This window comes from Lontra canadensis, unplaced genomic scaffold (assembly GCF_010015895.1).
Source record: "Lontra canadensis isolate GAN:19392208 unplaced genomic scaffold, GSC_riverotter_1.0 scaffold118, whole genome shotgun sequence".
Taxonomy (NCBI): Eukaryota; Metazoa; Chordata; class Mammalia; order Carnivora; family Mustelidae; genus Lontra; species Lontra canadensis.
Genome location: NW_022631112.1, coordinates 540,348 through 565,489, shown reverse-complemented (window position 1 = coordinate 565,489; position 25,142 = coordinate 540,348). Strand labels below are relative to the sequence as shown.

The following is a 25,142-nucleotide window of genomic DNA, read 5'->3' as shown; positions in this document are numbered from 1 at the left end:
CCGTCAAGTCCCTTCCATGTGAGGAGAAGTCTCTTGCAGGTCTGTGGAAGACAGGCAATTTGGCTTTCTAGAAGCAGAAGAGTCACAGGCACTCATCCAAAGCATTAACTTATGTGATAATGAATATTACTCCCGATGACTCCAAGAGCAGTTGCCATGAGCTGTATAACACAGTCTGCTTATCCTGGCTCTATGCTCCAGTTCTCCATTTTCCAACATCCTCTAACTTTTCTCCCTCTACTGTAAAGTAATATGTCCCTTGGCTTCCAAACATGTGGACACCTTCCCACAGATGTGGAAAATAATGGAAAGCTTGAACCCAGAGCACCTGAGTTTCTCCCGTGGTGCCTCACTCTTCCTCTTAGAAAGAAAACAAAACACAAAGCGATGTTGCTAAGGTAAGACAATGCCTGGCAGCCTGTGTTCTCTCTTTGCTCCATTCTGTCCTCTACCTGGAAAATCCTCTCTCTACCCTTTCTCAGGATGAGCTTCTACCCACCCTTTGGTGCCCCAACCTATAGTTACTTTACTTCCATAACATTTGTTAACCCTCCCTCCACTGTTCTAGAACCTACCATTTTGTGATGTAAGTATTATTTATAAGTCTACTTCCCAACTAGAACTCTTTAAGGGCAGAAATTGGGTTTTGTTCTCTGTGTCCGATTGCCCAGCACAACACCTGGCATGGAGAAGACGGATGTACAAGAAAAGTCATTCATGTCCTAAATAACACTAAGCCCACTGCCTCCGCGACCCAACCCATAGCTAAGTGAACCAGGAACGCATGTGTCACCTTTGATCTGGACAAATCGGATTTGCGTACAGGATTCTGAACTTAAGACTCATAAGGGCTAAGAGTCAGAAAGTGTGGCCACTGGGAGGTCACATAAAACTGTGACCTCCAAAGTCCAACCTTGAGACAAGAACTTCGGTGCAGGAAGTTCATTTGGGAGGTCATTCGAGGAAGTACTAGAGAGGGTGGGGGAAGGGAGACAGAGCAGGGAGAAAAGCCAATATAAGGTATGTTAACGAGCAGGTTACCACCATGGGAAACTGCGGTTTAATCCCTCTTGACACGCCCTGAGAAACCATGTGGGCCATACCTCAGATCCCACTGGAAAACCGGAAGGTTGGGGCGTTTATGCACTGACTCCTGACATCCCCCGTTTGGGGATGCACATTCCTGCAGTCCAGCAGCTTTCTTTCTTTCTTTCTTTTTTTAAATTTTATTTTTTGAAAAAGATTTTTACTTATTTATTTCAGAGAGACGGAATGAGAGAGAGAGAGAGAGCATGAGAAGGAAAGGTCAGAGGGAGAAGCAGACTCCCCACCGAGCAGGGAGCCCGATGAGGGACTTGATCCCAGGACTCTAGGATCGTGACCTGAGCCGAAGTAGTCGCTTAACCAACTAAGCCACCCAGGCGCCCCCAGCAAGCTTTCTGGTACAACAACAACACAAAACAAAACAAGTCTTCGAAAAGCAGAGAGATAGGATACTGGAGGTAGGGAGTTGCCAGCCCGTGGAGACTGACTACCACTACTGCAGGTGAACTCCAAGGTAGGCCTGAGGACCTGGGCAGGACACCAATGACACCCGCTACAAAAACCCAAAGCCAAACCAAGTGGTGGAGCAGTGGGAACCAGGAGCCTTGCAGACAGGGCTGATCTGCAGAGGGGAGAGTGTGGTAGGGAAGCTGGTGGAGAAGCAGGAGAAGCAGAGAGCACAGCCAGCACATGACCCAGAGGAGAGGCCTGGCCGTCACCCCTTCCTAGTAAGCAGCAGCCTGAAGAGCCCCAGTGGGCACTGTCCCTATAGAGATGTGACGCAGGCTTTGCACACCGGCCAATGCTCTTCCAGTGTCTCTTCCATAATTTCTTCCAGCTCCTTGTCATATATTTTTGGTCAACCCTGAGCTTCCCTGACCCATCATGAAGACCTACCTAAGTCAAAGACTCCCCCAACGATATCCCTATTTACCTGCTGACTAGACTCTCTGCTTCTTTATCCAATGTGTAGGAGGACCTACAGCTTCCAGAAACCTGTATCCTAACATCTAACATGACGCTTTCCCCGTTATTTCTTTGTTATAGGTCCAGTGTTATTAGCTATACATTCTGGTCAGCGAGTATGGGTCAGATCTGTTTGTCAGAACACAAAAGTGATGGCAGAAAGGGAGGTTAGGGCAGGAAAAAAAAAAAAAAATCTATATCATAAGACACATCCAACTTTGCCAGTGTAGTGAGGAGCTTAACTTCTTGGCTGGGAACAGCCAGAGTAGTAAACATTAATGCTCAATGGCTGAGAAGGTCAGAATAGTTTCTCTGCTATAGATCTCACTGGCTGAGAGCATCTGATCACACTCACCAACTAGGGGAGAAATTGTATATACACTCACCAGATTTTCTAAAGTTTTATTTATTTAAGTAGAACCCAAGGTGGGGCTCAGTCTCATGGCCCCGAGATCAAGAGTTGCATGTTTTTTTCCAACTGAACCAGCCAGGCACCCCTAAGCTCACATTTTTATTTTAGAAAATGCCTCAGATGAAAACAGTGCTATAATGATTTGCTATTGAGGAGGGTAATACTGAATCTTAAAGTATTCCCTGATGTTTAATCCTAAGGGATTCCACTCTATCAACAATAAATCCCTTTTACTTAGTCTGAGAAGCTTTCTGTTCCTTTGCCATCAGACAGTCTTATGCCAATATCATGCCACCTGATTCAGTCAGGAAAAGAGAACCAGTGTGGGGGGTAGTTTAAGAAATTAGCTCACATGATCCCACAGAATAGCAAGTTCAAAATTTGCAAGGGTAGTCCATTGAGGGGAGACCCAGGGAAAAGGTGTAGTTTGAATCCAGACAGCCTTCTGGCAGAATTCTTTCTTTCTCAGGGAAAGTCAGTCTTCTTTCTCCTAGGTCTTCAACTGATTGGATGAGGCCCACACACATTATGGAGGATTATCTACTTTACTCAAAGTCTACTGAATAAAAAGTCCAAATAAAGTCTACGGACTTTGAGTAAATCTTAACTAAAAATGTAATCTGAACTAAAAAAAAAAATCTTTCATAGAAATGTCTGGAATAATGTTTGACCAAATATCTGGGCACTGTGGCCTAGCTAAGTTGAGACAGAAAATTAACCATCACACTCCCATCTCTGATCCTTAATAGTAGTTGCCTTGATGACCATGCTTTGAACAATTCTGAAGCCACTTCAGACTCAATAGGAAAGGACGCCCCTATGAATGAGTAATGTCTGTTGTGAGCATAGACGAGAGGAGAGACAGTTTGTGTCATATTCACTAGTCCTGTAGTAGAAGTGTAGTTCACGTTTATTGGATGAATGAACAAATGACAAATTCTGTCCATTTTGTCATTAAACCTAGAACTTACCTGTTTTTTTTTTTTAAGATTTTATTTATTCATTTGCCAGAGAGAGTGAGAGAGAGAGAGAGAGTATAAGCACAGGGAGCAAAAGGCAGAGGGAGCAGACTCCCCACCAAGCAGGGACCCAGATGCAGGGCTCGATCCCAGAACCCTGGGATTGTGACCTGAACTGAAAGCAGATGCTTAACCAACTGAGCCACCCAGGTGTCCCTAAACCTAGGACTAATCTTGATTCAAACTTCGTTCAAATTGCATTGTTAGACACCAACCAGGCCAGCCGAGCCAATTCTCATGTGCACCTACACGCATGCCCATGAACGCTCCCAGCAGCTTTATTAGCAACAGCCCCAAAATGGCCTTGACATCCCCCAACAGTACATGTAACAGCTCTGTAAATAAAAAAGTACCGTGCCACCATGACTGGTCCACAGTGAATATAAACTTAAGCTCCATGCAAAATAGACGAATGGGTCTTACAAATGTAATGGCAAATGAAGCCAGGTACAAAAGAACAGGGCAGGAGTTCCGTTCATATGAAGTTCTAAGATATAAAATTAAACTATTCTATATAGATGCACACCTAGGTGCTAACTAATTATTTTAAAAGGCACAGAAGTGATTCCCATAAACATCATAATAGCAGTTTTCTTGAGGAGCATGGTAGCGGCTTATGGGGGAAAGTGAGCAATATTATATATCACTTGACTTGGGTGTTAACTTTAAAACAACTTGTTAAATGGCCTTTTTCCCCCCTATGTGTTAAGCTTCACAAAAACTTAAAAACAACAAAAAAAATGTTCCTAAGGTCTCCTTATGCCAACTGCTGAAAAAAAGCGAAAATGCAGGGGACATCCCAAACTGCTCACGCACTCCCCATTTAGCCTCTGGCCAAAGATGCCAGTCACCGACTTTGCAGGCTTCTTCCTCACTAGCATCTACTTTGTATCCTTTTCTATCTTGTGTCTTCTTCCAGAACAAAGGTCTCTATTTTAGTACTGTGAGTAGATGTACAATATAACAAAGTTAACAGTCGAAAGTCCTAAAACTCATCTTCAGCAAGACTTGCAAAGCAGCTGCTTTGCAAAAAGATGTATGTCACTCATGGGATCAAAAGCCTAGAAGGATTTCGTGGAAAAGTTCAGTGGTGTGTACAGGCAAAGTCGACTCTGAGCAGAAGGCCCCATTAGAGGAGAGTGTCCGTCTGTCTCACCATCGGCTGGAAGTGTCATGGATAACTAGGTTTTGAAGGACAGAAATCCTCGTACAAAGGGCAGGCTCTCACGATTCACCTTCCAGGATAGTACGCTTAAAATTCGGAATGCAGCTTCCAGAAGGTTAGAGAAAAGGCTGAGTGATTTTAAGGGCTGGTGCTGGAGGTTTACTTTAGCCTCTTTTCATAGCTTTTAGTACTTAGAAATTTGTAGTTAAATATGCTTCTTCTTTCTGGAAAACAGACTCAGCCCTGTCCCACCTCTGCATGGGGAATAATGAATTTCATATGGAAACCCGAAAACCCGGAGAGGAATATGCAATTCTTCAGACACCTCATGTCGGACTGGCTATCAGAGACCCTGGTTTGGGTCAGGCTGTTTAAGAGTCTTTGGAACAAGCCTTTATCTAGAGGGGTCATTTTATAGATCCATTAAATCTACATTTTCTCCTGGGCTCCTTTCCCCAGCTCCCCTCCACCCCGCTCTAGTCACACACTCTAAAAACCCCCTTAAGCCCCAGAAATAAATCTCTATAAACTTCCAAGTGTTCAATCAGGCTTTTACTGTATCTCTTTGCAATTAGAATAAATTTACTGCTCAGAGAGATGGGGGGAAATATGCAAGGTACTCCTTGGGTAAATACACTGCGGCGAGAAAAGTGGAGGCTCTGTAAAAATTATCTCTGTGAATTCAACAAGAATCAAGGTCACCGAAGCTGCTACATACCAGGGAATGTTAATTAATGGGCCTGCAGCTGGTGGTACCACTTGGCCGCTCGGCTCCAGCTGCTTGCTCCATATTTCTCTCGTTTGTAGGACCAATCTTGGATCAGATCCCATCTCTTTTTTTCCTCCAAGTACAAAAAGTACATAAGTCTCTCCTGGAAGGATGCCAACCTTTCAGAGAACTAAGGAAAGTGTTGTTTCTTAGCTATTTTTATCTCCTTTTTAAAAGAAAGGACACTCTATCACCTCGGGAGCTGGGTGACTTCCAATCAGCGTTCAAGCTGTGGTCTGAGGTCACCGTTCTGGCACTTTCCGCGGGGAGGTGTCCTGAAGATGGAGAGAGAGAGGGACACTCATAACTTCCCTGCAACTAAAGAAGAAGACACCTGAAAAGATGTCTCCCCTCACCATCTTCTTCACGACAAGTTTTGCAGGTTAGGCCAGTCTGAAGGCAAGGTAAAAATGCAACCAGAACATCTCAGAGATGAAGAAAGAGGGAGATGAGAACAGGAGAGAAGGAGAGAAGAAAAGTCTGACAGAAGAGGCAGAAATTATTTCCAGGGTCAGGGTAGTCTGTTCCATTTACACCTGCTGGGAAGCATGAAATGAGACCAGGTGTGTAAGCCACTGAGCATCCTTAGAACGGACACGGGCCGCTATTGTTAACCGTAATACCAGTTAGCTGAATAACTTCAGCGATGAAGTAGAACAGAAGTGTTCAACCTGGGCCTCGCCATGTGGTCTGTATTTAGGCAGTGCATTGTTCTGGCTAAGCATGGACTTCAGAGTGAGAAAGAGTGGGTTCAAGTACCTGCTCAACCCCTTAAGTAGCTATGTGTCACTTGGCGGCTGCGTTAGGCTTTCAGACCTCAACTTGGTCATCTGTAAAATGGGGCTAATAATAGTATCTGCCTCACATAAGCCCTTTGACAAAGTGCTTGGTACTGAAGTCATCTCAACCCGTATTCATGCTATAATGGGGGCTCTTATCATTGCTTCCATAGGTCAGCAAGGGAAGAGTCTGGAGAAGTGTTTCGGGACAAGGGATGGCCTCCCTGGGAAGGTGAAGATAGCTTAGGAAGAACAGTTTTCTAAAGCAGTGGAAGGGGTCCTACTTGTGTCTGTTATAACCAGCCTTGTTTTTCTTCTCATTTGGAAACTTTCTTTCCTTCAGTGTTACACAGTAGAGGGACTGGGCGTTCTTCCACACAATGACAGACATGAAAATCGCGCCCAGAAATAACAGGGAAAAGGCCTGACTCTGCTTCTTTGAGGAATTCTCCAGGTAGTCGTTAGCCGTCAACTCCAGGCTCAGGGCTCTGGGGACGGCTGCCCCCACTCCCTGCTAAGGCGGCAGGTCGTCATCCACTTGAGTCAGTTCCTTTGTGAGGGGAGACCCAGCTTTCTCGAGCTCTTTTTTAAGGAAGGAAGAATGTTCTTAAAAATTGGGAAATATTCTCCATTACTCCTTCACACTGTAAAATGATATTTGGGCCTTTTAAAAGACTTGGGAAGTTTTGTGAAATTAAGGACTATGGATTTAAAGAAGCCTTGGGGGATTAGATTTTTCCTCCTCTTTGAAGCATTTGAAACAACTTTAATCTGCTTTTAGACTTCTCTCCAATTTGGTATGGCATTCTAGTAGAGTACTGTTGCCTTCCTTGTGGAACTGATACTTCTGTGCCTCTTTTAAAACGCATGAAGAGAAATATTTGGGGCGGAGAACAAAAAAGCTTGAGTTTAAAGAACAAGACCTTTCAAGGCAAAGGGACTACTTCTAAGATGTTTGAAAGACAGTTTTAAATTTGTGTTTTGAGCGTAAGAAAATCAAAGTCTAGTTGTATATGCAACCATTAGATGCTCACATCTAATTTTCTGATTGTTGGTCCTATGATATATATGGTGTTTTACAATGGGAAAAAAAAATTTAAATACTCTCATGTAATAGTACCACTCTGGGAGGCAGGCATTCTAATCCTTATTTTACCAACAAGAAAACTGGGACTCGGGGAGTTAAAATTTTGCTTAAAGAAAATGTAATATGTCAATAACTTCAACTTGGGGTTCAGGGCTTTGAACCCAAGACCTTTTCCACCACATCTCATGACTTTTAACCTCTCATGTGGCCTGGGCAGCCCCGGTCAACTTTCCATGCCTCAGTTTCCTGATCTGTGAGTTGAAAATCATACCACTCTGGCTTCCTTTCAGGGCCTGGAGAATAGATCTTCCAGGATGTCCATCTATCACGTGACCATGATATCTGGGAATGGTGTACAATGAGTCTGAATGAAACACACTCTGTATTATCCCAGGGGATGGGGAACCTGGAGAAGCAACAGACAGGAAAGAGGGGCACACACTTGTTCTCCTGGGGCCTTAATTCCCTGAAGCTATCAAAGAGGAGATAAGGGTATTATCAAAGTATGTGAAAACTCAACAGCTATGCAAGTCCAGAAGAACAGGGGCTCCTGCATGGCTCAGTCTTAAGTGTCTGCTTTCTGCTCAGGTCATGATCTCAGGGTCCTGGGATCGAGCCCTGCATTGGGGTCCTGCTCAGTGGGAATCCTGCTTCTCCCTGTTTGTGTTCCTTTTCTCTCTGTCAAATAAATAAATAAAATCTTTTTTTAAAAAAAGTCCAGAAGAATATATAGTTTTGAAATATCTAGGAAAATATTATATTCTCCATTTATTTATAACAAGTATATCTACTCATTGTCAAAATAATCAATAGAAAAGTGCAGAATTAGAAAGTGCATTCCTTCCTTCATCTGTTCCCTCCCTGCCTCACTTGCTAGACTCCTCACTGTTAAGTCTGTTTATCTCCTAAAATTTTTTTCATTCAAATACTGTGTAGGGGTGTGTTCACATCACTTTCTTCAGATTCACATATGTATTTTCTACAGATTTACACATGTATTTTTAAGAACACATATTGTCCTTCTAACTTGCCTTTTTAAAATTTTACAATGTATCATATATACCTCTCATTTCCACCCCCCAGCTTTATTGAGGTACACCTGACAAATAAAAATTGTATATATTTGCGGTGTTGAACACACGTTGTTTTGATCTATGTGTGCATTGTGAAAGGATTATCACAATCAAGCTATTTAACATATCACCTCATAGAGTTACTATTGTGGTGAGAAGATCTAATCTCTTTGCAAATTTCAAGAATGCAATACGGTACTACTAACTCTAGCCACCATGTTGTCCATTAGATCTCCCGAACTTATTCAACCTGCCATAGCTAAATCTTTGACCAACATCTTCCTGTTTCCTCCAAAGTCCAGCCTCTGATGACCCCATTCCAATCTCTGCTTTTATGCGTGCACCATCTTGAGACACCTCTCATTCTTTTTTTTTTTTTTAAGATTTTATTTATTTATTTGACAGACAGAGATCACAAGTAGGCAGAGAGGCAGGCAGACAGAGAGGGGGAAGCAGGCTTCCCGCGGAGCAGAGAGCCCGACTTGGGGCTCGATCCCAGGATCCCGAGATCATGACCCGAGCTGAAGGCAGAGGCCTTAACCCATTGAGCCACCCAGGTGCCCCTCTTTTTGTTTTTTTTTTTAAGGATTTATTTATTTATATTAGAGAGAGAGCGTAAGCCAGCAGGGGGAGGGGCAGAGAGAGAGGGAGAAAGAGAGGGAGAGAAACCAGCTCACCACTGAGCACGGAGCCCGATCCCCCAACCCTGAGATTATGACCTGAGTGGAAATCAAGAGTCAGACCCTCAATCAACTAGCCACCCAGGCGTCCCCAAGACCTTTCACTCTTTTTAAAGCATGAAGAGAGTTTCATTGTATGGATATGACATAGTTAACTCCCTTCCTACAGATGAAGATAGAGATTACTTCTGTTTTTTTTTTTTTTTTTTTTAGCTATTACAAATAATGCTTCAGTGGACAATAATAATGGTTAATTAATATGAAAGAAAACAATCTAGGGATAAATAGGCTAGGACAAACTTGGGAAAGAAAGATATAACAAAACCCTTATCAGTGAGCACCATGTGGGGCACCTGAGACAAGCAGGCCCTTCTCATCTCAGTTTAGTGCCTTGTTATTTCAGATCAAGAGCCAAAGAAAGAACCAGGCTGGAGGCAGGAGGGTGTGTGACGAGGTAAAGACAGGAAAAAAATGCACAGCAGCATTTCTGAGAAGTTGTTCAATTTGAACTATGTGTACATCTTAAAGAGAACTAAGTAGCAAGTGTGTAGGAATCCTGTGGAGAAACCACAGGACATGTAAGGAGCATTGTCTATGAAGCTCAGATTGATGGCATTTTAAGAAAGAAAATGACGGTGACAGTGAGAAAATGTTTGAGCGTTTAGTCTCTCATGTCAGTTCTCATGACAGGGGCTGGGTCTTCTTCCTCTGTAGCCTTGATACTTGGCATAATTCCTGAGAAGTAGAAGTGTTAATAAGATACTCAAAGAAAAGCAAAGGATACTACCCTCAGGAGAACCAAGTCTTTTGGACATGAGCCCCCAGAATCTACCTGAATGTAGATAAATCTTGATCTGTGACTTAAAAAAATTATTTTATAAAACATTAAAACATTTAGCTTAAGCTGAGAAGCAATAAATTTTTAGAAAGGTGTCACTAAAAGCTTCTATTAACTTAGTTTACGAAACATATTTCTCTGCGTACTCTTGTGTTTCATTCATTGCCTGCTCAAAAATACATAACGAGTTAAGGTGTACCTGAACTGGTCATTGAATTTTTTTTTTAAAGATTTTATTTATTTATTTGACAGAGAGATCACAAGTAGGCAGGGAGGCAAGCAGAGAGAGGGGGTGGGGCAGCAGGCTCCCTGATGAGAAAAGACCCTGATGCCGGGCTCAATCCCAGGACCCTGGGATCATGACTTGAGCTGAAGGCAGAGGCTTTAACCTGCTGAGCCACCCAGGCGCCCCTGATCACTGAATTTTTTTAAAATTATTTTTTAAACTTGACCTCATTTTTCTTGAACCCATCACTGAATTGTTTTGTGTCTAGTTGCCAATTGTGTCAGTGGGCTGGTTTCTGCCTCTTGGCCTCAAGATTCATGTTCCTAAATGAAGTAAAAAGGATCAAGTGACCCATGGCCTGTCTCCTGTCTTGTTAACAGAGAATTCAGGGGAGATGTTTAAGACATAATCCTCTGTGTGATGGTCCTATTAACTGGCTAACTAGGGACCAATCAACCGAAGTCTCAGATAACTAGATGTGTGTGTGTACATTCCTTATGATATTATTATGAAGAAAAGGCTAAGGGAAAGATAAGCAGACAGGGGCGCCTGGGTGGCTCAGTGGGTTAAGCCTCTGCCTTCAGCTCAGGTCATGATCTCAGGGTCCTGGAATGGAGCCCTGCGTCAGGCTTTCTGCTCAGCAAAGAGCCTGCTTCCCCCTCTCTCCGCCTGCCTCTCTGCCTACTTGTGATCTCTGTCTGTCAAATAAATAAATAAAATCTTAAAAAAAAAAGGTAGAAAGATAAGCAGACAGATATGAAGGGATTCACTTTTTAAAAAAGAAAAGAGCGAGCTTAGACACCCTAACCTTCTACAACAGGGTCAGTAAATTACCAAAAATTCGCTAAAGGGAAGATTGTCAACCCTGTTCGCCATTGTTTGAATTCTCCAGAACGGTAACCCATACTCATCATAATGACCTCGACACACTAGGGGAAGAAAGACTCGATTGAACTGAGTAGCACTGCTCGTATTATATTTCAATTCTCCATATATTCATTCATTTGTAAGCATGAGCAGAAACAGTAGGTAATCAGGAAGACTACTCTCTAGTCATTCTGAATCAGCAGGATTGTTCTGTTGAGCCTTTTAATCACTTCTGTTCTCAATCCAACCTTGAATCCTCCCTCCCCACCTCGGCAGAAGCTCTAGTTCTTGTTGAGACAGGCTTCAGAGGACTCTGAATAGTTTATGGATAAGACTATCTGCTGGGCGGGCGCCTGGGTGGCTCAGTGGGTTAAAGCCTCTGCCTTCAGCTCAGGTCATGATCCCAGGATCCTGGTATCGAGCCCTGCATTGGGCTCTCTGCTCAGCAGGGGGCCGGCTTCCCCCCCTTCTCTCTGCCTGCTTCTCTGCCTACTTGTGATCTCTATCAAATAAATAAATAAAATCTTAAAAAAAAAAAAAAAAGAAGAACTATCTGCTGGGAGAGACCCACCAGCCTTGTGAGAGAGGAGGAATGATCTGTGTAGAAGGACATTTTTAGAACTGTCTTTTAGCAGCGTGGCTCTGAGTGTGGAAAACTAGACTGAGGGCTGCCATCTTGTGTTCTGGGCCTTCATTACTAAAGTGCTGTCTGACTCGGCTTCAGCTTCTTTATCATAAAATAAAAGAGTTCAGTTAGGTGATGGTGCCATGGAGGTAAGTTCCTTCTACTAACACATGTAATAGGAATGTTGATAAAGCCACATCAAGATAAGTTTCTAAAATCTTAAAGATTTATGATTCTTTTTTTTTAATTATTATTTTTAAAGATTTTATTTATTTATTTGACAGACAGAGATCACAAGTAGACGGAGAGTCAGGCAGAGAGAGAGAGAGAGGGAAGCAGGCTTCTTGCTGAGCAGAGAGCCCGATGCGGGACTCGATCCCACGACCCTGAGATCATGACCTGAGCTGAAGGCAGCGGCTTAACCCACTGAGCCACCCAGGCGCCCCAAGATTTATGATTCTTTATAGAGATGTCCCCTCCCCTCCAGGGAATTCTGAGGGCACTCAGCTTTTTTTTTTTTTAAAGATTTTATTTATTTATTTGACAGAGATCACAAGTAGGCAGAGAGGCAGGCAGAGAAAGGAAGGGAAGCCGGCTCCCTGCTGAGCAGAGAGCCCGATGTGGGGCTCGATCCCAGGACCCTGGGATCATGACCTGAGCCAAATGCAGAGGCTTTAACCCACTGAGCCATCCAGGCGCCCCTAAGGGCACTTATCTTAGACACCAGTCTTAAGGGTATGTTCCTACCTCCCTTACCCCCTCCCCTCAATCAGGCATTCCTTATACTCAGGGATTCTGGAAAGAGCCTCTCCCTTCTAAATTAGATCAACTATAAACCTTGTCTTTCCTGAAGGTCATGAGAGCCTGGAGTTTGTGTTGGGGACTCAGAGCTATAAACCTGACATATGGTCCTATGCCAGCAGTAACATTCTTATTGCTCTGCCCAAAAAGTCTTTGTAACTCCCTGAGCTCAGGGAGACCCACCTGCTTTAGCCCATCTGATGGTGAGGCCTGTCTTCCTTCAGCCAACTTCGGGCCCCTCAAAGCAAAGTCCTTCACAGGGCTATTGATTGGGATTCCAAATTGAAGCTGATTTTGGCCTGGACTGAAGCCATCACCAATTTAGAGGAGTGAAGAAAGCCTCAGCTGCAGGTCTCTTAACCTTTGTAACCAGTCTCTGTGAGGCAGGTAGTGTCTCATGACACCCTTTGGTAAAGATGAGTTTTCTGAACCGGCTCTGGAGTTCCTGGAATTGGTTCTCTAATCTGATTAGAGTTAAAGGCACTATTGGCTGTATTTCCTGTAGCACTGATAGTCCATGGTGTGTTGTGGAAATAGAGATACACAAAGCATCTGTGCTCCTAAGCTATTTAGGTGATCCTAAATATTGACAAAAGGCAATGTCCCAGGTGACCACATAATATGCTTCTCCAAAGAAAATCCGTGGCTGGCTCTTATAAGAAAGAGTTATGCTCCCCTCGCCCCCTTTCCTGTTACTACAGAGACTTATCGCTGACCTGAAGAATGTGGCTTTGGAAATGGTTAGTTTGGCTTTGTGGGTGGTTGAAAGCCCCTGGGGTTGGGAGCAGCAGCTTAGAGGAAATGCGTGCTGTGTCACTTGGCCAGAAGAGATCTCATGAGGCAACATGGAATGGTGTCTGTTTGGGTCATTTTTTTTTTTTTTTCTTGCCTCACTGTCCCATTTTTAAGACTCAACGTAATAAAAACAACCATGACAGCAGTGATCACTCACATGGCCCTTAGTGTGTGCCGGGCACAGAGCTCTCAGGCCGTAGCAGATTCATGTATTTAATTTTTACAACAACACGACGAGGTAGGTATTATTATTAATCCCATTTTACAGGTAGGGAAATGGAGGCAAATCCAAATAGGTAATGGACAAGGAGCCAGGATTGGGAGCCAGGATTGGAAGCCAGGAAGTCTGGCTGCAGAGCCTAGGCTCTCATTGCACTTGAATGACCCATCGATCTGGTCTGTGTTGCAACCTCCCCAAGCCACTCAGTGGTGATATGATCTTGGACTGGACCCTAAAACTCTTTGAGCCTCTGCCTCTGAATCTTAACGGGGAATAAGAACAGCTTCGGTCTGATGCAATTGCTGTGAGCCCAAAGTCAGATGCAAAGGGCTTAGTCTGGGGTTTATACATCATAAAGGCTCAGTAACTGGGCTTCACATTCACTAAGACACCAACGCACCATGGGCACAGTCAGCTCAGCCCAGCTATGACATCAGTGATGGAAGGAAACTGTGCTTGGTAGTGGGTAAGCTGGTGACTGCAACACCATGGGACAGACAGCTCTGGACTCAGGAGCACCATGCAGAGAGTAAGGACACTCAGGCAAAATGTGTGTGCTTCCAAAACAGCTTAGAAAAGTTTTGCTTTGGGGAAAAGATTTAGTGCGCCTTGTTCCAGAAAGGTGAGTCAAGTGACTAAGAGACTACAAATTGGTTCGGCTCCGTAGACAGACTGGCTGTCTCCCCTCCCTTCCACCCTGACACCAGTCACCTCTGATGTGCCACAAGGAGACCCTACCCTGTAGAGATCCTCTGAGTCCCAATTAATCACCTACCCGAGGAAGCGTCTTGATTTCAGGAGGAGACACTGAGAAGTGAGGGAACGAAGCCCACATATGTCAGCCTGGGTTTGAGTAATGGGAGGTCACGGGTAAGCAGTCCAGGCTGGAGGCAGTTCGCTAAACTAACCAACGTAAAATAGACCTGCAGGAAGGGAACAAAGAAAAATTGTATCAAAAATTAAAATTAGGGGTGCCTGGGTGGCTCAGTGGGTTAAGCCTCTGCCTTCGGTTCAGAATATGATCCCAGGGTCCTGGGATTTAGCCCCGCATCGGGCTTTCTGCTCAGCAGGGAGCCTGTTTCCTCCTCTCTCTCTCTCTGCTTGCCTCTCTGCCTACTTGTAATCTCTGTCTGTCAAATAGATAAATAAAATCTTAAAAATTTAAATTTAAATATATCTGTGCAGTGGAATATTATCCGACCACAAAAAGCAGTGAAGTTCTGATGCATGCTACTTCAGGGATGAACCTTGAAAACATTATGCTGGGTGAAAGAAGCCAGGCACAACGGACTCTTGTATCCTGTTGTAGGATTCCATACATAGGCACCCTTCATATACGTGGAATCATATAATGTGTGGAAAGGAGATTAGTTATTGCAGGGGAGGGAAAATGACCCGATGGGTGTGAGGTTTCCTTTTGGCTGATGAAAATGTTTGGAATCGTAGAATGCTGATGGTTGCACAATACTGTGAATAAACTAAAAACACCACTGAATTGTGTGCTCAAGAAAGTAAAAATGATGTTTTATGTTAAGTGGGTTTTATTCCAAATAAAAAATTAAGCAATAAATTCTCACATTCTAAAACAAAACATCAAAAAGGTATGAAATAGTCATTGATGGACGTTTTGGTGTTTTGCAGATTTTGGCTACGGCAAATAAAGTTGTTATGAATACTGCTGTTTGGGTTCTTTCATTTCTGGGGGATATGTGCCCAGGGATTAATTGCTGGGTCATATGGAAAGTCAATGTTCAGTTTTTTAAGAAATTGCCAACCTGTTCTCCAAAGTCACTGTACCATTTTACGTTCCCACCAGCCATGTACGAGAGATCTGGTTTCTCTGATTCCCTGTGAGCATTTGGCATTGTCACTATTTTTACTTTAGCTCTCTCGGTAGGTGTATCGTGGTATCTGGTCATGGTCAAATGCATTCCCCTCATGGCTGGTAATGTTGAAGACCTTTTCTCGAGCTTTTTTGCCCTCTGTATGCCCTCTTCAATGACATGTCTCTTATAGGTTGCCCATTTTCTAATTCAATTCTTTGTTTTTACTCTCGACCTTTGAGCATTCTTTGTATGTTCTAGATACAAATCCTTTGTCAGGCGTGTGGTTTGCAAATAGTATTTTCTCCCACCCCATGGCTTGTCTTTTCATCCTCTTTACATAGTCTTTCACACAGCAAAAGCTTTGAATTCTTCTGAAGTGTAATTTATACCTTTTTTTGATGGATTGTGATTTTTGGTGTCAGGTCTAAGACTCTTCATCGAGCCTGAGACTTACTTTTTGAAAGAACATTTTTTTTTCTAAGTCTAAAAAGACATACCTATTGTAGACCACTTGGAATAGAAAGAAAAGCTCAATGGAGAAAGTTAAAATCACTAATAAAGTCAGCATCCAGAAATATGTTTGGTATTAGATGCCAGGACTTGCAACTTAATAAAAACGTCACCTCCTTTATAATGGGAAAACAGAACCCTCCAAGAGTAAACTGCTCTATTGAGTACCAACCCGAGTGCTCAGGAAAGGTGCTTCTCTTAATGCCAAGATCAGCTGGGGGAGTTGCCATTCAGAAAAGGCTAAGAACTACTGACCCAAACAGTGAAACTCATGTTTATGAACCACAGCTGTTAGTCACAGACTGTAATTGCCCCACCAGATAAAGAAGCTATTTAGGAGAGCAGGTTGCTATAGCTGAAAAGACACAGAAAATAGACTTTTGGAAATCACAGGATGGTAACTAAGGGGAATGTCAGGTTTGAAGGTGGAGCAGATCTCTGTGTATTCATCGGCCTGAGCCAGGCTGATCTTGCACGAGGAGGACCGGCGCTGGCTGATGTTCTGTTTTGTTGGCGGGAAACCGGTGGAGGTTCTCTTTTTCAAGTCCTAGTAGGTGGGGGCCTCTGGTGGCTAGAATCCTCCAGCCCGCCCACTGCTGGGCACCTGGAGTTTTGCCTCGTGCCCCGCCCCCTCCCCTGCCAGACATGGTGATGACGCAGTAACAGTTGTGATCAGAGCGGGAACTCCCAACAGTACTCACCCCTACCCTCACCCCAGCCCCCTCCACACAACAGATGTGAGCCAGTCTTCAAACGAAGCATTAGACAGATTTCAGAGGCATTGCACCTATGCATCACCACCAACTTCCTGAGAAATTGATATTTTATGAAAGGGCATTTTGTGGGGCACCTAGGTGGCTCAGTCAGTTAAGCCTCCAACTCTTGGTCTTGGTGCAAGTTAGGATCTCAGGATCAGGAGATCGAGTCCTACCTGGGGCTCCCTGCTCAGCAGGGAGTCTGCTTCCCCTCTTTCTCCTCCTGCCCCTCTCCCACGCACCTGCTTTTTCTCTCTCTCAAGTAAATAAATAAATCTTAAAAAGAAAGAAAGAAAGAAAGAAAGAAAGAAAGAAAGAAAGAAAGAAAGAAAGAGCATTTTAAGAGAAACTTGCTGTTTAAATTGTTTAGTGACATTAGGAAACAACCCTGAATTTGATTTGGTCAGCCTAGATTTTCAAACATTTTCAAACATCTAATTTACACTCATTGAGTTTCCTTGAGTTTCTTTCTCCTTCATCCTCTGCCCCTTCCCCCCAGTAAATAAATAAATATTATTAAAAATGTAGATTAAAAGTTAATTTTACGGTGAAAATTGCAACCTAAATGTCCACTAATTTCAATTATGATAGACCTATATAAAAGGTCGGCATTTACTGTCATGGAAAGGTGTCTACATATATTGAGTTTCTAGTTTTTAAAGGTCAATTATAAATTAACAATAGAATTTGATTCTATTTTTAAAAAGGCCTTGAGAAAGAAATATAACAAGATGTTATCAATGGTAATCTCCGGATGATTAAGTTATAGAGAATTTTATTTCCTTTTTATTTTTTCTTGAGTTTTCTAAATCTAATTGCACTGAAATTATATTGCATTAATAATTGGGAAGAAAGAAAACTAATTCCCAACAACGGTCATAGGGTCGTCTTGTTAAATAGAACTATACATCTAGTTCACAATTGTATTTACTAGTTTTATAAGGTAAGGTATAAAAACTCATATATTAAAATATTCAAAAGGGACAAGGAGTATAAATAAAGTGAAAAGTAAGAATGCTCTTGTGAATCTCATGTAATTACTGTCAACAAAAAATATATATATTGAAAGCAGAAATTGAATAGTGAGCAGATCTGAAATGCAGAAGCTAGTGTGAAGAGGGATGAGACAACCTTGAAGACAAGCGAGCGAAATTTACCAGCCTCCTGCCAGCCACCCCTCAGCCCACTCCCAGAACATCCCCTTATAATCACATTGCCCTTCTAATAAGGGAAATCACCCTCTTTATACTCTGAGCACGTGGGTTCCAACAGACATTGACACCTAGTCAGGCATGCAAATTAGCATGGACCCTAAAACCCAAATGAATCAAGTCAAATTCAAATTACATTACACATTTGGGTGATAAGTCACAGAAGCAGCAGGCACTGCTCCTGGGTGTGTGGAAGGCTTTTCCTCTCTCCTGGGCCCTCTCACCCCCAATTTGTTTATTTAAGAATTGACTCCCAAACCTCCAGGCTTTGACTTCAATGTCAGTTGCTCAGAGAAGAGAAAAATTGGATTGGCGAAATTGGCACAGCCCTTGCTTTGTTCTCTATCATCAGCCCTGATCATATCCTGGGGAGCACTTATTACAATTAGTGATTTTTAATTTTATGTTTTTATACCTGATCCCTACCTTCCCTTTCTCCCCAGACTGTAAACGTCATAAGGGCTGGGACGGTATGTGTGTGCGTGTGTGTGTGTGTGTATGTGTAAAATCTGGCTTTGTTTAGACATCTTTTATTTTAGCCCATGATAGGCATTTAATAAATATAGTGTAAATAAGATGGAAAATTTTACAAGTCCATTTTTGAGATGAAATTCTAATTGCATTAATGTTTTAGATAAGACTGACACTTGAATGATAGGTCCATTTTTGAGATGAAATTCTAATTGCATTAATGTTTTAGATAAGATTGACGCTTGAATGATAGATCCATTTATTCCTTTGTTCATTCTTTCACTCATTCAGTTAACAAACTTTTATTAAGAGCCTACTATTTGCAAGACTCTGTGCAAGGTGCTGGGGATAGGACCACCTACCAAGGAAGACAGATAGAAACAGGCCAATATGATCTAGGCAGACACGAGCTATGATATAGGTGATCTAGGGTTTTAGGAGAGCATGGAGTTGGCTATTTCTGAACTTTAAGAACTGCCACTGTTTTCTTCTCTATCTGTCACCCTGTGACATCCATTCAAACCCCACAATTTCCTACCCAACATATTGACTTGGGTCACCTGTATATCTGCCTCTTTGTAGAGAAGAGATTATCATCAACTTTTCAAACAGAAAAAGTATAAGGAAGTGAAACCATAGCAAACAAATAAGAAACCAGAGGCATAGTTTGAAAAGCTGTCTCTGCAAAGTAGGGTTTTATAAATTGTCCTCTCTCTCTCTCTTCTTCCTTCCCTCCATCCTTCCCCTGCCCCTCCTTCTCACTCTTCTCTCTCACACACAGCTCAGACACAAGACACGGAGAAACAAATGTTTTCTGACTCAATGACTTCATTGGATTAGTGCTCCTTTGAAAGTGATATTGTTACAGCCATAACGTGTTTATGTGTAACACAGACATCTTTATGTATAACACAGACGTGTCTGCATGGGGAACATTAACATCCTGGCCTTGTCATTTAGCGAGGTAGGAAGTTCAGCCTAGGCCTATAGATCCCCAAAGCTTTGGGGAATCTTGATACAGGAGGAGGGAACTGGAGAGAAGAGGGGAGATTTCTTCAAGGATTATTTCTCTTTTTTTCCCTAACTCTCGTGGGCTTAACTCCTACTCTCTGAGAAACAATCCTCTTCCAACACAGCTGGGATGGTTGTCAGGCAGAAGTATACTTACTGAGGATAGCCGTGGTCCAAGAAAGGGTCAAGCAATTAGAAGATACTGGTAAATCACAGACACATCACAATGAGAGTTCCACTTAATAATAACCTGATGGCAAAACATTTATTTCAGACCCTGACACACCATCCCAGAAGAAACAAATTAGAGGGAGTGCTTTCTCTAATATTTTCTTTATATATCAAAATACATCCTAGAAATGAATTTTTTATTATCACATTTTGAAGGTCTTTATTCTTCATAAATTATGAAAGTAATCCAGGCTTACTGTAACAAAATCAAACAATGCAAAAGTATATAAATGAAAAGTTAGTCTAGCCTCTCCTCTATCACACTCCCCAAAGCAGCAGCGACCGTTAGAAATATCATGTGAGCCGTATATGTAATTTAAAGTTTTCTAGTAGCCACGTTAAAAAAAGTAGAAAAGGAACAGGTGAGATTAATTTTAATTATATCTTTTATTTAATGAAACGTATCCCAACTATTTTTACTTCAACATGTAATCAATATTATCAAATTATTAATAAAATAGAAAATTATTATTGAGATATTTACCATTTTGAGGACTAGGCCATCTAAATCTGATGTGTATTTTACACTTACAATACATCTCAGTGGATGCTATATTCTCGTTGAAAATACTTGATCTGTATTTAGATCTCCTAAAACATACAGTTGAAGGACAGGTTTTAAGTTAAATATGAAGTAATTAAAATTAAATAAAATTTTAAGACCCAGTTCCTCGGTCACACCAGCCACTCTATGAGTACTCAGTAGTTACGTGAGGCTACCATATTGAACTGTGCAGCCCTAGAGCGAACCACTATGATTTTTGGTGTGGAACCTTCTCAACCTTTTCTCTATGCATATATAGATGCATATATAATTAATTAAATATAAAATATGTTATACATATCTGGATTTCATTTCAGAAAAAAAATAATCAAGCTGTATATATTTTACTCAACAATTTAACTTTTTCACTTTAAGATATATTTTGGATATTTTTATTATATATTATTATAAAAATATATTAAAGTATTATCTATTTTTTATTCTTTATTATGGTTGTGTAGCACATTTATTTAACCACTTTCCTTCTAGTGGACACATAAGTTGTTGCTGATATGTTGCAGTTGTAAACATCCAAGTTTGCAAACTTTTGCTAGTATTTCCACAGGATATACCCCAAGAATTGACCCCTATAAGCCAAAGGGTATGCCCATGAAAACATTTGAAAGCTAATGCCCTCCCAAACACTTGGGCCAAATTTTATCCTACACTCGTGGCTGGCATTCCTTTCCAGCATCTGTTGATGCTCCAAATGTCGGAATCCTAAAACAAAATCTTACATTCATCTAGTCCAGTCCCTTTATCTCCTGGACAGGAAAACCAAACCTAAGCTGTGGGAAAAGACCACACAGTATGTTTGTGGCCAAGCTAGAACTTGAGCAGCTTTTAGGTTCTTGCCCTGTCTCACCGGGCACGGCAGAGCTGAGCAGAGCGCCTAGAAGCATCCTGGGGGAGGGCATCCCTCCTTGGACTCAGCCTGCTGCCCCTCGCTCCCGCCCTTTGCCGTTAACAGCTAGCACTGGCTTAGATCAGCAGGCCCTTCAATGGAGCGTCGCACTGCGCCCCAGTGAATAAGGAGCAGGAGCCAAAGGAGACTTTCCTCGACATGTGTATCCAACATTAAATTCAATCTGCTCAGATGCTTGCTACAATTTCAAAGTATGCCTTTCCTTCCTTTCTTCTGCTAAACACAGCCAAATCATGGACTCAGGCAGAAGGAAAAAAATAGGTATTTTGTTTCATGCAGAAATAAACTCCACTGTTCAGCAGTTCCTGGTGGGCCACGGCTCAGAAACATTCCACCTTTAACAGGCATCTCTTTGGGAGGACAGCAGCAGAAGGGCATGGAGTTTCTTTTGGAGGAAAGCGGCTCCCTTTAACTACCCTCCAGTCAGTGAGGCCCCGTAAGATACTAGGGGCAACTCACGTGCCAGTGAGATGGGTTCCTCCTGAGGACCGCAGACCTCCCTTCAACTCCCGGCAGCTTTACAGAACCCAGGCACACAAGAGCTATCTTGTAGAATCCTCATGGGTAAGCTCTGGGCTTACTCATTGGTGCCAAGACGGGGTTTGGAAACTATATGTCCCAACTCGACCTCCAGAACGTTTCCCTCTTCCCCATCAGTCAGTCTGCTGACCCCATCCCGTACCCTGCACAGCCCCAAAGGGCTTTGTTCTCTATTCTCCACCTGCTGCCTACACCCCCTGCCCAACTGTATTACAGGCATTAAAAATTAAAAACTATCTCTTATGCTATTCATTTATTTCTCTTTCTAAAAGTCAATTCAGACCTTTTAATTCTATTTATTTTTTCTTTTTCTGTTGTCTTACACTCCCTCTTTCTGGCCAATCATGAAGTCTTCTTCACATAGTGGCAACAAAAAGCCAAAATTCAGGTAGAGGAAGTCTCCTGGTTTTCCGTTACATTTTGCCAAATCGTTTATGCCTCTATACTTGGTGTCTCCTTTGGCTCTTTATTTTATTTTATTTTATTTTATTTTATTTTATTAATTTTTATTTTTATGGTGTTCCTTTGTTACAGGAAGAAAGAAAAGAGCACCACACTAGGAAAAGCTAGGGGGTGGGAGAGGTCACAAACAAAATAAGGATTTATTTCATGCTTTAATTAGCATGTCATCATAAGGTTTTGGACTTTATCATCCTTGATATTAAAAAAAAATTTTTTTAAGATTTTATTTATTTATTTGACAGACAGATCACAAGTAGGCAGAGAGAGGGGGAAGCAGGCTCCCTGCTGGGCAGAGAGTCTAATGCAGGGCTCGATCCCAGGACTCTGGGATGATGACTTGAACTGAAGGCAGAGGCTTTAACCCACTGAGTCACCCACGTTCCCCTTTTCTTGACATTTCTTTACCCCCAGAGGCAATTCATTGCCAAGCCCATTGATTTTACTTCTGCAGTACTGTCAAGTCCCCCAACTTGTTTCCATTTCGACCATCCTCACCCCAATTCCGTCTTCTCCCAGTTAAAGCCTGTCCACTTGCCCTCGCTCCTACTTCTCTAGTGTGTGTCCCACACTGTAGACAGTAGGTTCCCAAAGGACTTTTATTTTTATTTTTTATTTTTTTCCAAAGGACTTTTAAACCTCAGATAAATTCTGTAGGCAATAATAATAGCAGTCATTATCCCCATTGTTAAAATCGGAGCACTTCCTGGCCAGGCATGAGTTTTCATGCTTTGATACCTTAGTCACTTATTCTTCATGATCTTGGAGGTAGATATTATTATCTTCAAGATAAAGAAATTGAAGCCTGGGGATGTATGTAATTTGCCTGAGGAGACACAGCAATTATGGGCGGAACCAACTTTGGAGCCCAAATCTAGAAGACTTATTAAGAAATATCCACATAATGAGGGCACCTGGGTGGCTCAGTGGGTTAGCCTTTGCCTTTGGCTCAGGTCATGATCTCAGGGTCCTGGGATTGAGCCTCGCATCGGGCTCTCTGCTCAGCAGGGAGCCTGCTTCCCCTTCTCTCTCTGCCTGCCTCTCTGCCTACTTGTGGTCTCTGTCTAGCAAATGAATAAAAATAAAAATCTTTAAGAAATGTCCATCTAACGAATATTTACAGATACAGCGATCCCAGCGGGGTCACACTTGTGTGTAAGGTGTTGCACAGACCCCGCAGGATGCTAAGTGAGCTACTTCCAGTCACTGGCTGATTGGGAAGCGCTGCCTGGACTGCTGGGTTGAGAAACACTGTGGGCCCTAGCAGGAAACTGAGAGATCAAAGATGTCTGTCCTGGGACAGGTTCCAGTGGAGTGGGGAGTGCATTTTTTTCCCGAATGCAGGTGTAGAGATGATCACAAATTTAGTTGTCTGAAACAATACAAATTTATTATCTTATGAGCATCAGAAGTTCCCAGTGGGTCCTTTTGGACTAAAACCAAAGAACTGGCAGGGCTGCCTTCCTTTCTGGCAGCTCTAGGGGAGGACCCATTCCTCACCTTTTCCAGCCTCCAGGGGCTGCCCTCCTTCCTTGGCTTGTGGCCCCAACCAGGAGTAGTGTTGCTCACTCTGCTTTGGTCCTTCCATCTCCTTCTAGGACTTGGACCCTCCTGCCTCCTTCTTTCAAGATATTCTAGGATGATCTCCCATCTTAAGAGCCTTGACTTAGACACATCTGCACAGTCTCTTTTGCCATATGAGGTAATGTGTCCACAGGTTCCGGGGATTAGGATGTGGACATTTCGGGGATGCCATTCATTATTCTGCCTTCCACAGGGACCTGAGTCTTACTTGCTTTTCGATCTTTCAAGTCTGCCACACGATAGGTATGCAAACGTTGGATGAGTGAATAAATGAAAGCATTGATTAAAAAGAAAAACAAACACCCCAGATAATAGAGTATCTCAAGAATGTAAGGAAATGCTACCATTTTTAACATGGAAATCTGGGGCAGGGGAGAGAGGGAGGGGATCATTTTCCTAATCTTAATTCCCACAGTTTGGGCAATGTGAAAGTTAATGCTAGTGCCTGAGGTTACTATTAAGCAGTGCTGAATGAATTTTTGGTTTGCCAGTTGCCTTCAACCATCTGGGCTGCTATCACTAATTGCCATAGACTGGGGGGCTTATGAACAAAAGAAATTTCCCACAGTTCTGGAGGCTGGGGGTATAAGACCCAGGTGCCAACATGGTCAGATTCTGGGAGAGCCCTCTTCCCCCTTGAAATTGTCCAACTTCCCATAGTATCTTCATAGGGAGCTAGCTAAGGGTGTCTTCTCATAAGGGCACTAATTTCTGCCATCTTAACCTGATGACCTCCCAAAGGCCCCATCACCTAATACCATCACACTGGAGATCAAGATTTTGACATATGAATTTGGGGGAGGGGAACACAGACATTTAGTCCATAGCATCAGTCTTTTCTGGACACCACCATCTTCTAAATGCAGCAGAAGACAGAGGTCTGATAAGAACAAAACTATGTAGAATCCTCTTTCTTCCACAAAAGATGGTGGGAAGGAGGAATGAGTTGCTAGCTCAGCCTCAGCCACCATCCTCTGTGGGGAGAAAGCCTCTCCTCTCCCAGCTGTAGCAGTTGTGTTTGGAGAGACTCTACAAACCCCATACAAATTCTAGTCTTTCAGGAGTTCCCACTCTGCTCAGAATTTAGCTCAAGACTCTTAGTAGGATTTACAAGGTCGCACCTACTCTGACTCTTGCCTACTCTCCAGCCTTGCCTTCACTCTCCACTCTCCAGCCACGCCTCCAAAGCCAACTCCTTCTGCCTCAGGACCTTTGGACACTCCATCTCCCCAACTTTGGAATACTCCTGTTATCTTCTCTTTCCCAAATAACTCCTGCTTGGGCTTGGCCTAAAACCCTACCCTGAAAGACATTTTCTTTAACCTAGAAATCTAAATCCACGGTCTTTCCCCACGCAGGTCATAAAAAAGGTGGCACAGAGTCAGGAACTCGGGGCCTGGACTCACCCTACTTGACACTATATTCTGAGCCCACCGCTCATTAGCTGTGTGGCCTTGAGCAAAACAGGGAGAACTTGACGCCTTTATTTCTTCATCTTTAAAAAGGGGCTAATAATAGCATGTATTGCTGAGATTGGTATGAGGATTAAATGAGATAATCCATGTAGAGAGCTTGGAAGAGTCCCTGTACTATTAGCACAAGCTAGTATTCTCCTTTCTAGCAGTTATCCAAATTGTAATTACAAAATTATTTTTGTTATTTTTTGTTTAACATCTGTTTGTCTACGTGCTGTAGGTTATAGGGCAGCA

The 25,142-nt window shown here is 42.7% G+C and overlaps 1 long non-coding RNA gene across 1 annotated transcript in view; it reads right to left on the bottom strand.

The window, feature by feature from the left end:
* Positions 1-25,142, bottom strand: part of LOC116857125 — a 65,973-nt gene that overhangs the window by 23,240 nt on the left and 17,591 nt on the right. The window contains exon 2 of the long non-coding RNA XR_004380700.1: positions 14,142-14,289. This is a non-coding gene — a long non-coding RNA (uncharacterized LOC116857125). The remainder of the gene's footprint in view (positions 1-14,141; positions 14,290-25,142) is intronic.